This window comes from Botryllus schlosseri, chromosome 12, assembly GCF_051294905.1.
Source record: "Botryllus schlosseri isolate E-star chromosome 12, Bs_hap1, whole genome shotgun sequence".
Classification (NCBI taxonomy): domain Eukaryota; kingdom Metazoa; phylum Chordata; class Ascidiacea; order Stolidobranchia; family Styelidae; genus Botryllus; species Botryllus schlosseri.
This window is the reverse complement of record NC_137247.1, coordinates 6,935,755-6,951,110: the sequence shown is the minus strand read 5'-3', so window position 1 is coordinate 6,951,110 and position 15,356 is coordinate 6,935,755. Positions and strand designations below refer to the sequence as shown.

The window sequence follows — 15,356 nt, the reverse complement described above, 5'->3', positions numbered from 1 at the left end:
TAAGATTAGAATTAGAATTAGAGCCCCACAGCTTTCTCCAAATTTGATTAGAGGTAAAATTAGAGCTACACAGATTTTTCCAAATTAGATTAGGATTCGAATTACTGAATTCCCAAAAACTTTGAAATTGAATGAAACAGTGAATAAGAAATAAATACAGCAAAACTCCAGTTCAGTTCATATCAAATCACAGTGCAGTTCCATTTGTTTTAAGTGCAACCCATAGTTGTCACGTATCGTGTTCAGCTCATAGTTTAAAACAAAATGAAGTTCATGATCATGAAATTTCTTGTTGAATTTGTACTTTTTTATTAGAACATTACTTCTTTTGTGGTAACTGTTTCCATCGTCCATGTTAGTGAGCACGGCGCTGTGCTAACGTAAAGTTTTAAAAACGCGGTTGCTCAAGTGTGTGGTCATTTGTCTAGATCAGGGGTGGGCAAACTACGGCCCGCGGGCCGCATGCGGCCCGCAACACCGTTTTGTGTGGCCTGCAATAGTCTAAAGAAACTTATTGAAAATAGTGATAAAATGCGTACTAAAAATCGAATCAATGCAGGGACTTGATTAAACTTTTTCTTGGTATATATCACCATGATGAATCTAACGCAGTGATTCTCAGACTGGGGGGTGCACCCCACTTAGGAGCGGGAAAGTATCTGTAGGGGGGCGCGAAGCTGAGGCTCGACTGAAAATTTTTTTCGCGCTACGCGTGATTCACTTTCAATTCATACTTATTGCTCTGTATTTAGTCTGAATTTCATATTTAAAAATCTCTTATCCACATTCATAACCTTCCATGTCACCAAACTATCCGTTAGGCTTGCTAGCATCCTGGTTGCGTTTTGTGATATGCCGATAAGGGGGGGGGGGGGCGCGAAATCTATCACCATCATAAGGGAGACGTCGTGTCTTAAAATGTGTGATAACGACTGTTTCAAGGTAATTACTACCTAGTTTATTTTTTAATTTCTTGCGCGACAGCCCGATCTCAAGGCCCACGCAGTTTGAACATCACAAAAATCCTAACGAGATTGACGTAATTCGGATCACGAGTGTGATTTCAGATTGACCACTGACCACTCCAGTTTTCATTATTTCGGTGATGTGCTTATAAAAAACGATTCGCGCCTGTCTTAGGTAGATTCGTTCTCTGTATGCGTAGGATTGGGGTATTTATGTTTTATCTACACATAGTAGAAGCGTGTTAGAAGCTAACATGATGGTTATGATGCTGTCAGCATTGTTGGTCCTGGAACTGAACCAAAAGTGAAAATAGTAAATCTATGAGCAGACCGCTGCTCACAGATTAAATTTCAATCCTGTTACAAGAATCGGGACAACTGACTTTCATCTCTACAGTTTTGACAAATTGGTTGAGGTCGTCCACAATGTTCCCTCTAATTTTTGACGAGTCTGCGTACATTCACCTGCTCACTACGCAGACGCTTGGACAGTAGTGCGTAACGACTAAAAAAAAGGTCATACCTTCGGATTTTTTGTGCGTAAGTTAGATTTTCTGTGCGCAGAGACCGTGTCAGGACTGCGCATTGCTCACGTGCGCAGCTTAAATGGAACATTGTCGACCAGCCTATGAAATCTCGCTACTGTTTCTGACGCGATGTTTGGTTTGTTTTAAATAGAAATGTCAACAAGTATTGAAATGAGTCTGCGTGAAGCGACAAAACAAGTGTGTAACGATAAATTCCTAAATTGAGGCCCGTGAACTCTTCGAAAGACCGTGGTGTATCGTCCAAGGGATCTATGTAATGAGAATGAAAATATTAGTATCAAGGCCAAATAGTCGAGTAATGAAATCAGGATTCACGATATCCTGTTGATTGATCAACCCGTGTAGTGAATGATATCCAGCAATTAGAGGGATGTAGCTCAATGCCAATGAATTTTCCTATTGTCACCTATCGTGCATTTTACTTACATCATGAAGCCGACACGCGCGTTGCATTTAATTCCATTTACTTCTAACTTGTTAATGAAAATGTCAGCATATCGTGCAATCCCGTGCAATCTCGTTGGACAGTAGCAAGGTTACCATACGTCGTCCTTTGGGAGGATTTGTCCTCCTTTTTGAAGAAATGTCCCCCTTCGCCCAAATGTTTTTCTGGCAAATACTGTATCGTTAAAAAGTGGGCAATTCGGGAGTCGAGGCAAAATGATGAAGTTGTTTTAGTCAACATATCAAGATTTCCAGTATTAATTATTTCAAAATCAGTTGTTTCCAATTTCGGTAAACTAACTTTCCCGATTCCAAAATATGGTAACCCTAGACAATAGGGATATAGTTTCATCAATGAACAATTGAACATACACATTTACACAGTGCAAAATGCCAAGACGTAGCCCCCATCAATGCCTACCATACACAAGCCTGCAAACTTTCAGTACTTTGTTATTTTTTTGTTTGCCCGTTCGATATTTTTTCATATTACATTGAACACGTAAAGCCACTCGTGATTTCTAACCATTGGTAAGCGAGTGAATGGCTGTTATTCAAACGTATCAGCAACGATTTTGAATAGACACTTACGTGACCTTTGACACGAACCAATTAGGTTGCAGCAGGATGTAAACAAAGAACGAGGCCGGGCATGCTTACTATGAGCGCTTATGGAAAAGGGTTGAAAAATGAAGGTTTTTAGCAAAATTACATTGAATTGGGAATAGCTGACTTTGGTGAATGGTAATAACGTAGAGCTAGTATGTATTTGCAGTGTTCTAACCTACAATAAACATGAATGGTGGCAAGCACTCGTCAGCATGGTATGTCCAAATAAATGGATCATCATCATCATCATTGGTTTATTAGCAATTTTATCAGTTCAATACACCACAAAAAATGCGATACAATGAAAAGACAGGAAGATGTCGAAGCGACAAGGAGCAGTCTATGGAATCTGACACCCACCTTGGCCTAGGCGATCTAAAGAGGAGACATGCACACTGAATGAAAGTAAAGAAGATAGTATAGAAAAAAGAAAGCGACAATAAATAGGGCGGCATGTCATGGGAAGCGAGATCGATAGGTCAGTCGTGGTCCGGTAATCTTGAGGATGGACTGTATTTATTTAGTAGATTTCTGACAACTTTTCGGATGAAGCAACTATTGCTGTATTATCCTTAGTCGTATACTATAGGACTGTCGTACCGAATAGCATGTATTAGATAAATCTTGAGTGAGGATATGTGGGGTATTCATTATGTGGGCTTTGCGTTATCTGCGTTCTATTTATGGAATCTTATATAGTACAGTCTACAGTCTGCATCATTATATAGAAAATTACTGTTACACTGGACACTTGTCTGCATATTCAATGATCATATTAATATGATAGGCAATATGATCCGTTCCCAGCTGAAATTGTCATTTTTTTGTTCTAGCTCGTGTATTGAATCAATCAGGACAAATGCCGGATAAACACTGTGCTAATAGCCTGTGTAACTTGGAGATGACTACTCAGACCGTTCCTGATGTGCGCTTGTACCTTTCCCAGAGCCAATAACATGCATGGAAGAATGTAAAATCTGGATAAAGGCATGTGGACTTCCTTGTAGTCATCTGAATTCTCATTTTATTAATAAAATGACATATCTATTATTGTACCAAAAATATTGAATCGTGACATAATTAAGATGAAATAATTCTGTATTTCAGAATGAGTCTAATCTGAAATGCAGTCACACTTGACGCCACAATCGACTTGGTGTGTGTCTCGTTTTATTCCACAGTTTTGCTGCATGATGGTGTGGGTTGAAATTGTTGAGAGCAATATATTCAATAATGAGATGAATAGTTGAAATTGGTAGCGGTGATACGTTGCATGAGTCTGACGAGTACGCCTTGATAGGTGCCTGCACAGCAGTGTTGCTCTGTAAAATAAACATATTATATATTTTGTGCAGGCTTGATGGATATCTTTAATGAAGCTGCAGAAAGAGGAAGTTGATGGATAAAACGCAAAAAAATCAAATTTCTGGAAGAAGTAGAAGCACAAAACAGGAAACTAGTCCAGAAAAATTACAAATTGACGGACAATTATTGCTAGTGAAGTTCAGTTCTCAGAGGAGCATCATAATATCAAAAGATGCGGAGAAGATGAAATTTCATGCTAGACTACAATAAATTATTTCTGAATTGTCCGACTTATCCTACTGACATCAAATTTATAGTATTGCTGTAAGCATAGTATTAAACCGTATGTAACTGCTTCATTAAATTTCGATTTGGCCATGTAGATATGTGGTTCTTAAAAATGCACTATTTGCATTCATTCATGATTTCTCAAAACTAGAATGATTACTGACTGTCAATAGATTACATACAACTTTGAAAAGATTGATGGATTGTTGTGCACTTACTTTTGTGTAGGAACTGTTCACAGGGACCATTTCAGATCGAAATATTAGTGAAATATGTGGGTTCGACAAGAAATGTGAGAAAATGATGGAGTTCCGCTATGGTGAACCAGGAAATGCTATCATGGCAGAAAAAGGATTCACCATTGAGTCTGAAATCAAGAAATTGAATCTAGATTTAAATATTCCTGCACATGATTTGTATGCCTGAGCCAGACTGTTCCACAACAAGAAAGATGGTGAGACAGCCTATTCATATTGAACAGCTGATCGGAAGAATCAACAAGTATAAAATTTTGTCTGGTGTCGTACTATGCAGCATTGTGTATCAACTAACCAAATATGGACTAATTGCTTACTCTAATTCAAGATTGAAAATTAAAAATGAATGATACAACATATTCAGCAATTGTGAAAATTCAGTTCCATTGTGAATATCGTAATGCCTAATAGCATGCTATGGATCGTAATTGTGCGGTGCCATGGTCTATGAGTACCAACAGTGCATGTCTATTCATACTATAATCCGGTGGTGCGCATTGAAGCTCATTTAGATGCCCAATTTGTTGAATGAACAATTCTCCAGGTGAAAATGTTCCAGGATTATTTGTGTTTGGTGGAATGTTATAAAACTAAGACACCAGATACGCACCAAAATCTACCTTGAGGCAGGAGTTGATCGGTTGCGAGTACGGTCGAGAGATGGTTTGTCAATCACGATCGAGCTCACTGATGCCGATGCAAATCACAATGCAGTCCTTGTAGCTTTAGGTGCTGGATTGTCTTAATCAATGCATATGCATGAGAGCATATATCAGAACCTAATGTGAAAATAAATCATGGTTACAATATCTATTGCAGGAGTCTCTGACAAAATGTCTTTTTCCTTACTTACCCTGTCTTACAAGTGCAAGACGAATCAATAATGGATTTTATGAGAATGTGTATTTCCATTGAGTGTGATATCTCTCTTTTCCGCAAGTTGCGATAACATTGGCTGTTCACTAGAATAACCCTTCAACAAAGAGTGAATTGTCTCCTCAATCTTTGTCCCTAAGTCGTGTGCATAGCGCTCCATGAAATACTTCGTAGCTTTCTCCGCGGTGTTAGAAGATGCTGTTCCACTCAAATCCAGAAATTCGATAGAATCTCCATAGCTTTCAAGTTTCATAATCAATACACTAAAATTGTGATGTGTGGCAGAAGCTGTATTTTATAGCTTATATTTCTGAACATGAGATATGCTTGAAAATTTCGCTCCAGACCTGGAGCCTATGAAATCGTCAACATATGCATTACCACAATCCTATAGTATAGTATACAACAATCGTCGCTTAATCCGAAAAGTTGTCAAAAATCCATGCATTTGGACACAGCACGCTGATGCGTACTTGCCACCTTTCATGTTCATCCTAGACTGAAAGCTGCAACTACATACTAGCTCTACGCTATTAGTATTCATTAAGGCCAGTCATCCCCAATTCAACGTAATTTTGCTTAAAACCTTCATTTTTCAACCTTTTTCCATAAGAGCTCATAGTAAGCTTGCCCGGCCTTGTTCTTTGTTTACATCCTGCTGCAACCTGATTGGTTCGTGTCAAAGGTCACGTAAGTGTCTATTGTTATCATAAGTGATATTGTGATCTGTGTGGATGCAGGCAATTATGCACGCATATCGAATCGCTATTCGCATTAGATATTGCAGAAGCAGTCGGTCGGTTTTGTATTGGGTGAATTGACTTTCTAACACCGTTGTCAATTCGGTTTTTACTGCCGCTATTTGATGACACAAAGTGGATACTGCACGTTTTGCGACTTTCGTTTGATATGATAGATTACCCTATACAGTAGGGATGGTGTGAACCTCTGAAAGGTTCAGGTTCGTGTCAACGCGAACATTTTTAAAAGGTTCTGTGTGAACGCGAACGTGAACCTGGTGACGTCACGTGACGTCATATTGCTAATTTCAACCCTACATTTCAGTGAAGTGATATATATTTATGTACACGATACCTAACGACGACTCGGACCACATAATGCCACAATGCTGAATGTCTTTTTAAACGTCGCCAATGCAGCAATCAATGATATAATAATTGCGTAAAATCAATATCCTTCGTCGCTTTGCCAACAATTTCGACGAGGACTTGCAAGGGAATATAAGCTTACGCCTTAACGGTCTGGGCCAGACCGAACAATGCATTCGGCGTCTGAGTGTTGTTACGTTGATATTGATCATAGTGTAAACGCGTTTTACCCCATTAATCATTTATACAGCAGTAGCCAACACCCCAATCGCACGGATTTGGTTTTTATGATACAATAAACATATGAAATCGAGATGGACCCCGCACGCTTGCTAGATTTTTCACGTCAGACAACGATATCAAGTTCATTGATTGGTTGAATAAACATCATTCGCTTGCTACCTACATGTAGCGTATTTCGCTCTTGATGTTGTGTGATTGCGGGTCAAGCTCACAGCAGAGCGTCACTATATATTCACAAACAGAAAGGTGGATATTTCGAGCAAACAATTGTAACAAAGCAGGTAAAATTTTTGAGATTGTCAAGGTGCATGCTAGTTTAGTGTTGATTGTTAATGCTGCCAGAGTCATTCACAGAGTGGCCCGACAGTTGAAATGCAATAAACTTCAACCAAATATGTTACAATGACAAAGCTGCAAAAAATATAATCTGGGGCCAAAAAGGCCAAAAATATAGCTCACGGCCTGAATATAGCTCAAAACAATATTTCGAGAATTCATTTTCTTATATGGGGAATATTAACGAGTGGCAGGTTCCAAGAAGATTTCGTGTAATAAAACTAAGTGAGCAATGTAAAGTAAAAAGTAATCTAAATTTTAGCTCTGGTAAATAGATTTCACTTTTAAAACGCATAAGTTCCACATTTTGTTGGACTGTATTGAACTAAAAACTGCCAGTAAAGCGCCAATAGGGACACAATCTACCTAACTAAATTTTCGCATTACATATTTACATGACCGGAGCTGGCTGATTACTGGTTTATGCATCCTCGAACGACTGTACGATCGATTTTGTAATATAACACCTCAAAAATAAATTTTGTCTAACGACAGAAGCGGATACTGTTTGAAAACTTCATGCAAGCTTTGATAAATGTGTGCGTTTCGTTAACAGTGAAGAGCCGTCTGATGAGAAATCGATTGGAAAGAGGGATCTGCTGGAACAGGTATGGCTGAAGCGGTTATAGATCATTGAATAGATGGCGCTGTGGTTTCACCGGAAATGACTGAATCGATGATTTATTACACAAGTTCAACAGAGACCATTATAGCTCTTGCTCCGATTAAATTACGACGAAGCCAGATGGCTGTGATGCTGTGCAATCGGACACATTTTACATTCTTGCTACTAAGACTGTTTCTATTCCAGGAGATTGTGATGAATGAAGATGTTCTTTTACGTCAAAACTATTGAAGCCACTATATTTTACGACACGTTTTCAATATATGCATGCCCATTACGTATTGCATCTTTTGACACAGCTTTATTTCTCTTACACTCAACGCAGTTTAGTATAATGTTTCAAACTTTCTGTAATCGTTGCTGCTGTCCGGTATAATGAAATCTGTCATATCTGGATGCTGAACAGTTGGAGATTGTAATTGTAACACTGCGAAATGACCTCCACCTCAAAGCCCATCAGGCTGCAGAAAACGTTTGGTGCCTTGTTGACCCGGAAAATACAATGGTGTATGCGCAGCAGCTATGAAGGTTGCAAGCGTGTTTGGTTCAACTCATCGTTGTGAATCAGCCTTTTCGGACATGAACTTCATCAAAAACAAACACAGAACACGCCTGCACATCTGGAACACTCACTCAGAGTTGCAGTGTCAAGTTATATACTAGAGACCAGAGTACAGCGCACTAGTTGATAGCATGCAATGCCAGGTTTCCCACTGACTGATATAGAAACAGATAACATGGTGTCCAGTCTAAAATGTGACATGATATATTTTAAAATTCGGGTTGACTGTTGTTGTATAATTTATGAAAACATGGTGCGAAGTAATTCATGATTTCTTCAAAAATCTTAGTGGCTATAGTTAGTAGAAATAAGTTGTTTTGACTCTCTTAGAAGTCTTACCGCAATGTGATTCCTGCCCAGTGCTATGAATATCAAAGCAGAAATTCAGTCTGGTACGGGTCAACGGCGGAGTAAATGGTAGTCCGTCTGTTCAATCAGTACCCAAGAAATAGCTCTACGGTTGCAAAAAGGTTGGTGACCCCTGCATTAAATAATCTCTCAGGGCTGCAGATATCGAGCATGATGATAGGCCACATTTTAAATACCCGACTGGGTGTTTGCAGTTTCCCTCTAGTTACCATTAGAAACAAATCAGTGACATTGAAACCCAATTTCGAGAAAGAAAACTGCGCACAATCAGTTAAGAGTTTTATTGAATATGGACCAAAAAGTAGTTATTCGCAGAAGCGAAAACGCCAATGCGGCGTTTTACGCAGGATACATGGTGCTAGGAACACAGAAATAGAAATCAATTATCTGTGGTCACACTGCAATATACCTCCGGACTGAAAAGGTACCCGGGCTCCAGAGAAACCCCAATCGCTATTAAATAATAATAACTAACCTAATTCCAACGTTCGCGTTTACAGCTAAGTCTCTCGTATTTCCCACAACACATATGCGGGGCCAACGCTAGATTCCGACTAATACGACGCATGGAAATATGCCAACTCATATCGACGTTATCGCCACTGTTTTAGAGTTCAAAACTGTACTCAACCGGCCAATCATCGCATTTTCCAATTTCACTGTTCGCGAATAAAGGTGTTGCTAGAATAGAAACCCTATATAATCCATGATATAATGTAATATATATTATGCATATGATAGGCTTGATAATAAAGTATCCAAATATATAAAACAATGACATGAGGTAGCATTTTGGAATCCGTCGACTGCTCCGGCCCGCGAGCGATTTGAAGGGCTGAATCCGACCCACGACACAATTGGAGTTTGACACCCGTGATTTAGAGTAATTGACTTAACAGACCCCAAATTCAAACTTATCTCCACATGCGCATGTAAAACCACGAACTTGTTGAGACCAGTAGAGTGGTATTTTTGTCAGGGTCTATTAAGTTTGAACTTGTGCCATAGAGATTGCGACAGATTCTTAGGCACAGATGTTACAGAGAACGTCGATCAGTGTTTGCAATAACAATAAAAAAGGAAGGGCTGGTAGGGATATTTGTTGGAAAACCTTATTTAACCAAATATTCAGCATGTTCCAAGGTTACAGTAATATTTTGTAATTAAATACAAAGTCTCACATATAAAATTATTGCTGAAATGAACTCGAAATGCGAAAAAAGAGGACATGGTATAAGCATAATTTCATTATAATTATGTTTTACCAGGTAAGTGGTCAGATATAATACAAACGAAGACCTCGTTCGTGTGTTGGTGAGTGTCCCTGCCTGTCACGCGGGAGGTTGGGGTTAGATTCTTCGACGGGGAGAGGCATCTTAAGTCAACAAACAATTAGAGCTTATCTGGAAGCCAATTTATATTAACTGTGTTAACTAGGAGAGTGGTCTGTTCTAATACAGACTCTGTGCTTTTTAGTGTAGTGGTGAGTAGCATATCCCCGTCTGTCACGCGGGAGACCGGGGTTCGATTCCCCGAGGGGGAGAGTAATTTTAAGACACTGGACAATTAGAGCAAATTTGGAATTTAATCATAACTATACTCTACTAGGTGAGTGGTCAGATCTAATACAAAGGCAGTCCTCGTTAGTATAGGGGTGAGTATCCCCGCCTGTCACGCAAAAAACCTGGTTGCGATTCCCCGACAAGGAGAAACATTTCAAGACACCGGATAATTGGAGAATATTTGGCATGTCGTTATAACTATATTTTTTTCTGAATCCAACTGGCATTATATTCACTGAGATCGCATGAAAAGTGCATATTTGTACTTTGTAATTTGTTCTTACCACGTAAAACGCCATCGTGGGTACTGGGTGGTACCCTATAACACTAGACACGAAGTTCAATATAGTCGACTCGGCGGCAAGATAGCGTAGTAGTTCGTTCAGCAGCTGCAACACCGATGGGTTGTTGAGTTCGAGTCCGACACCAGAGTTCTCACACAAGTGTTGAAGGTTTCTTATATAAGCCTTGAATAAAAGTGGCCGTGTTACAATTCGGCAGCTAAATGGAATCAAGAATATAGATGAGCATCAGCATATAAAAAACTTTTTTTGTCGTATGTATTTGACAATTTCGAAACCAACATAATGCAGGTTGCAAAAGAATTCTGACTTTGTAAACAATTCTGACAATTTTTTCACCTAACGCTACAATTTTGACAACATTTTGACTATATTCGCAATGTGTATCAACCTATGTGGGGCCCAAGACTAGCGTTTTTGTTTCGTTTTACTTTGTTTTGTTTTTGGGTTGGGAGGGTGATGGCTGGCGAAACGCTGTTACGGTCCTGGTTCCTGGCACACACGTCGAGTGCTAAATCCCGTGGCTGGTTTGAATGCTATTCTTAAATAAAATTAGAATCACAGATTTTTATCATTACCTAGGAATCAATATTTATGCTGTAGCTGGATTAAGAAGAAGACCCAATCTCCTCTAACGATGTGTTGGCAATTATAGCTTACACCAGAATTGATGCTCTGACTCAGATGTTATAGCTTGATTGTTATAGCTCAAAACGGTCGAGGTCACAAAGCCAAAGACGTGACCCGACATGTCAAAGATACAGTTTATCTATTTAAGGAATACGAAATCCGCGCGTTTGGCTGATCGCACGATCCTATTTGCATTTAGTCAATGGAGTTAGTTGCTTAAGGTCAGATATGTTCGTGACATGGACCCGTACGTCGTCTCAGTATATAAAAATGTGAATACTCGCAGTCTTTCAAACTGATGCGCAGGTTATATCTCTCTGGATCTGCTAGACAGTATAAAGCAGGGGTTGCCTATATCTTTTCGGCCACAGGGCCACGCATGAGATTTACGAAGCATTGCGCTGGCCTCTTGAATGTTGATGTTATTTTTTAGTCGTCCGATAGGAGCGAACCGTATTAAGTAATGGTAAAGATAGGACTTATATTACTATACGCATTAAATTCAATGACAAACATGTCATAAAAACTCTGTATACATGTCCTAGCAAGCGCGAAATATATTACAAAGTTAGTTAATCAATTCGGTAAATAATATAATGTTAGTGGGATATATTGTGGGTCGCCTCGGTATTAGATGTCAACTGATATTGATTTTTGCAGGCCGATACCGATTATGGACACGCTCACAAGGCCGATAACCGATATCATAGGCCGATATTAATACGGAACGAGCAGAGAATCATTTCGCCAAAATATTATATATTAGACAAGATAGCACTTGCACATGCCACAGAAAGCTGAACAACAAACGAGAAAACAGAAATTAAAAAGAATTATATTGCACATTGTTGTGCACATTTTTTGGGATAACCCAAAAAGCAAAACGTGATACAGAATTGCAGATCAGTCCAGTGGAGCTTAATTGTAATGCAGGAAGCGTAGTTTCTCTGCATGCTCACTTCGTTACACTCGTCCTGCAAGGCTAAATCTGTCACGTATCGCCCTTCGCGTCGTCGATTTCTTGAGACTGAGAACACGGCCGAGCATTGAATTTCAAATATTTTTGTATTTTTGTATATATGAAATATCGGCCGCGATATCCGCTTCATGGGCCGATATCGATAATAGGGAAGGTTCCAAATATGGGCCTCGATAATCGGTCGACCTCAACTCTGTATACAGCTGGGCTCATTTGGCTTGGACACGATTAATCGGCGCTTGTACATATATCGATATCGAAGATTTCAGTGGACGTGCGTCTATCATTTTGCGCAAAGGTTTCATCGGCAACTATCTTTCTGGGAGTGCAGACGCGAAGTCGCATGTTGGTCGACACGTTCTCTCATAATTGCGAATATAATTACGCTCAATTCCGCAGATTGCACGTAATTTTAATTTTCATGAGAGGGTACCAATACTATAAAAGTTAGAAATTGAGTGACAATAAATCGCGCGAAGTGTTAAAAAATATCAAGTCGAATAAATTTGCCACGAAATATTCTACTTAATGTTCATATCCGAAGATATACGAGAAATGTGGATTGATATTATATTCTTTATTCACAGTAAAACTGGTAAATAGACACATAACCCGGGGAGAAACCCGCCCCCAAAGGAAAATGGCGAGATTAGAGTAAAGTTTTAAAATTTCTGTAATAGAGTCAAATTGTTATTCCTATGCAATACATGGAGAAGTCTGATTGCAGAATTGCAGTAGATGAAGAATTGGCAAGGGTTACAGAGCAGAGGTAGAGATGATTGAAAATGAAGAATCGAAATTACAGAAATTATGCAGTGACTCACAAGTGTAATTTTAGTCCAGTGGTTCATTCAAGGTCTTCCGAAGAATATGCACAGTGCCCGATAATATGATCTTTTGGATCATGTCGAATCGAACGTTACCCGTAATCTGTTGGATATGTCTCATGAGTTTTTTGCTTACGACACCTGTAGCGCCAGTGACTATCGGTACAATGTTTATTTTGCATCGCCACATTTTCTCACATCATTTTGAGATCTGCGTATTTCGATTGTTTTTCTGATTCTTTTTGCAGTATATTGTGATCAGCTGGGACAGCCAGTTCAATGAATAAGCATTCTCTTTTCTTTTTTAGTTTGATTATCATATCCGGGCGGTTGCTCCTGATTTCGCGGTCAGTTATAACTGGTACATCCCACAGAATTTTTACTTGGTTGTTTTCCGTCACTGGTGCTGGGCTGTAATCACACCAATTTTTTGTCGAAGTGTTGATGTTAAAATGTTTGCATAATTCAAGATGAATGTAGTGACCAATCCTATTGTGTCTCCATGTGTAGGCCTATTCGGTAGCTGCAAGTGCACCACAGCCGGACATGAGATGAGCTACAGTTTCATTTTGGTTGTGGCACATTCTGCATTTGCCGTCCGTGTTTTGCTTCTGAATTCTTTTGCGGTAGTATTTTGTAGGAAGCGATTGGTCTTGTGCAGCGAAAATGAATCCTTCGCTGGCTGGTTTCAGGCCAGAACTGGATAGCCAGGTCCATGAGAGCTCGTCTACATGGGGCTGTTAATTTACCTTCTTGTGCTGTCCAGTAGGGTGGAGTGAAAATGACTTTTATTTCAAATCGAAAAAGGGGCTTCCTCAATCCTGACAAATGACCTAAAACTTCCATGAAAAGTGACTTCAGGGAATTACCACTATTTTCCAGCCGGCAACCCCCCAATTTCTGCGCGTGAAGCCTCTGATTTTGTTTCATCCATGCCACAATCAAACAGTCGAACGACATGTAAAGCTCGTAACATAAGCATCAGCACAAGTTTTTGGATTTGAAAGACGAGAGAGATGGCCTCATTCGCCAAAAAATTAAGTCTCGTAAACTGATGAGAAAATTTGACACAAAAATGCATTTTCGATAAGTCGTTAAATGTGAGTGTTTCATTATGATGTTTTGAACCGATTTTAAAAGGACTGTGTTGTGATTATATTTGTATTACGGGCCCAGTATTTGGTATTGTCAGTGTGTTACTTTTCTTTTCAAAAAAACTGATGCCAGATCACAATTCGTCAGAATAAATGCTGAATTTCAACAAAAATGTGCGTATATACAGTTATTTGGCTATAACTCATTTTCTGTTCACATTAGAGAAAACTTTCTTCTTAAGACCGATCGAAACATGATGTTTCCGCAGATTTTGAGCTATATATCATGACTCTACGACCAGCGGTTGCCGAGATGGGCCCCACGCGCAGAAATTGGGGGTTGCCGGCTGGAAAATAGGGGTATTTCCCTGAAGTCACTTTTTATTGAAGTTTTAGGTCATTTGTCAGGATTGAGGAAGCCCTTTTTTCGATTTGAAAAAAAAAAGTCATTTTCACTCCACCCTACTGTCCAGCCATGGAGAGGCATCGACTCCCATATCGTTTCTTTCATTTTGAGTGTTGCGTTTTTGTATTGAACTCGTGCTGCTTTTGCTATCGTTGTGAATTTGGCAACACTGGTTTCGGCAGTGTACAGGTTATTATTATTATTAATATTATACACAACAGTGGTGCTTTTAGCCTGTTTGTACTGTACAACGAATGCATTTCGCCGTGTCTTAAATTTGCTTGCACTCTTTCAGGCAGTCTCTGTCGCGCGCGCTTCATCATCGTCACTCTTGCTGCCGACTCATAGCTCGGCTCATTGTGATTGGGTTTTTTTAGTTTCTGCGACTGCAGTGCGGTCGGCGATGAGTGACCATATAACCTCCGACATGTAGAAGTTGGTCCGAACCGGCATTAGAACCACTGCCAACGGTGTCGTGACGCTGGCGCTTAACCAACTGCGCCACTCGCTTCCCGATGTTGCTACGTCGGAACCGATATTTTAGTCATCATCATCTCGAAGTTCGTGGGCCACTCAAAACCTTCTCGTGGGCAACATTTGGCGCGCGGGCCATGGGCTGTCCGCCCCTGGTATTAAGGGTCCTGCGAGACAGGTCATAAAAAGGATGGATAATTGCTGGTCTGCCATACCCGGCACATTCGTAGTCGAATTATACTGGCATATAGGTTCAGATTTAGGTTACCTAGTGGAGCATGGCGCAACAAAACTAGTGATGCTCTATAAGTGGGCTATGGGATTTCAATAGGAATGCTCAATGGCGGGGTTAGATGTTGAGATATTGCATTACCAAAGCTGGTTGTTTTGTTTGGACTTGCGTTTCCCCACTTCACAGTTGCGCGTCTTGTTATGATTCAGTAATGGCTATATTGACAACTTGATGTAGCCTCCAGTGATACTTGGCAACACTCGGATTCGCCGTAACATGTAATGCTGTGATTCCCAAACTGAGTGCCGCCAAAG

At 39.8% G+C, this 15,356-nt stretch overlaps 2 long non-coding RNA genes across 5 annotated transcripts in view; one reads left to right on the top strand and one right to left on the bottom strand.

Annotated features, from left to right (window-relative positions):
• Positions 1-8,155, top strand: part of LOC145451819 (uncharacterized) — a 75,678-nt gene extending 67,523 nt beyond the window's left edge. Inside the window, exons 2-3 of one of the 3 annotated variants that reach the window (XR_013919052.1) lie at positions 7,537-7,588; positions 7,792-8,155. This is a non-coding gene — a long non-coding RNA (uncharacterized LOC145451819). Of the gene's footprint in view, positions 1-7,475; positions 7,589-7,791 lie in introns of all 3 variants that reach the window. The other 2 variants (XR_013919054.1, XR_013919051.1) reach the window with 2 other exon arrangements.
• On the bottom strand, positions 3,720-6,001 carry LOC145451831 (uncharacterized). 2 transcript variants are annotated; one of them, XR_013919073.1, is made up of 2 exons: positions 5,027-6,001; positions 3,720-3,888 (listed from the first exon to the last, which is right to left on the bottom strand). It is a non-coding gene; the product is annotated as an uncharacterized LOC145451831 (long non-coding RNA). The 2 variants fall into 2 exon arrangements; XR_013919075.1 differs by having other exon boundaries at positions 5,037-6,001.
• Positions 8,156-15,356: the final 7,201 nt, after the last annotated feature.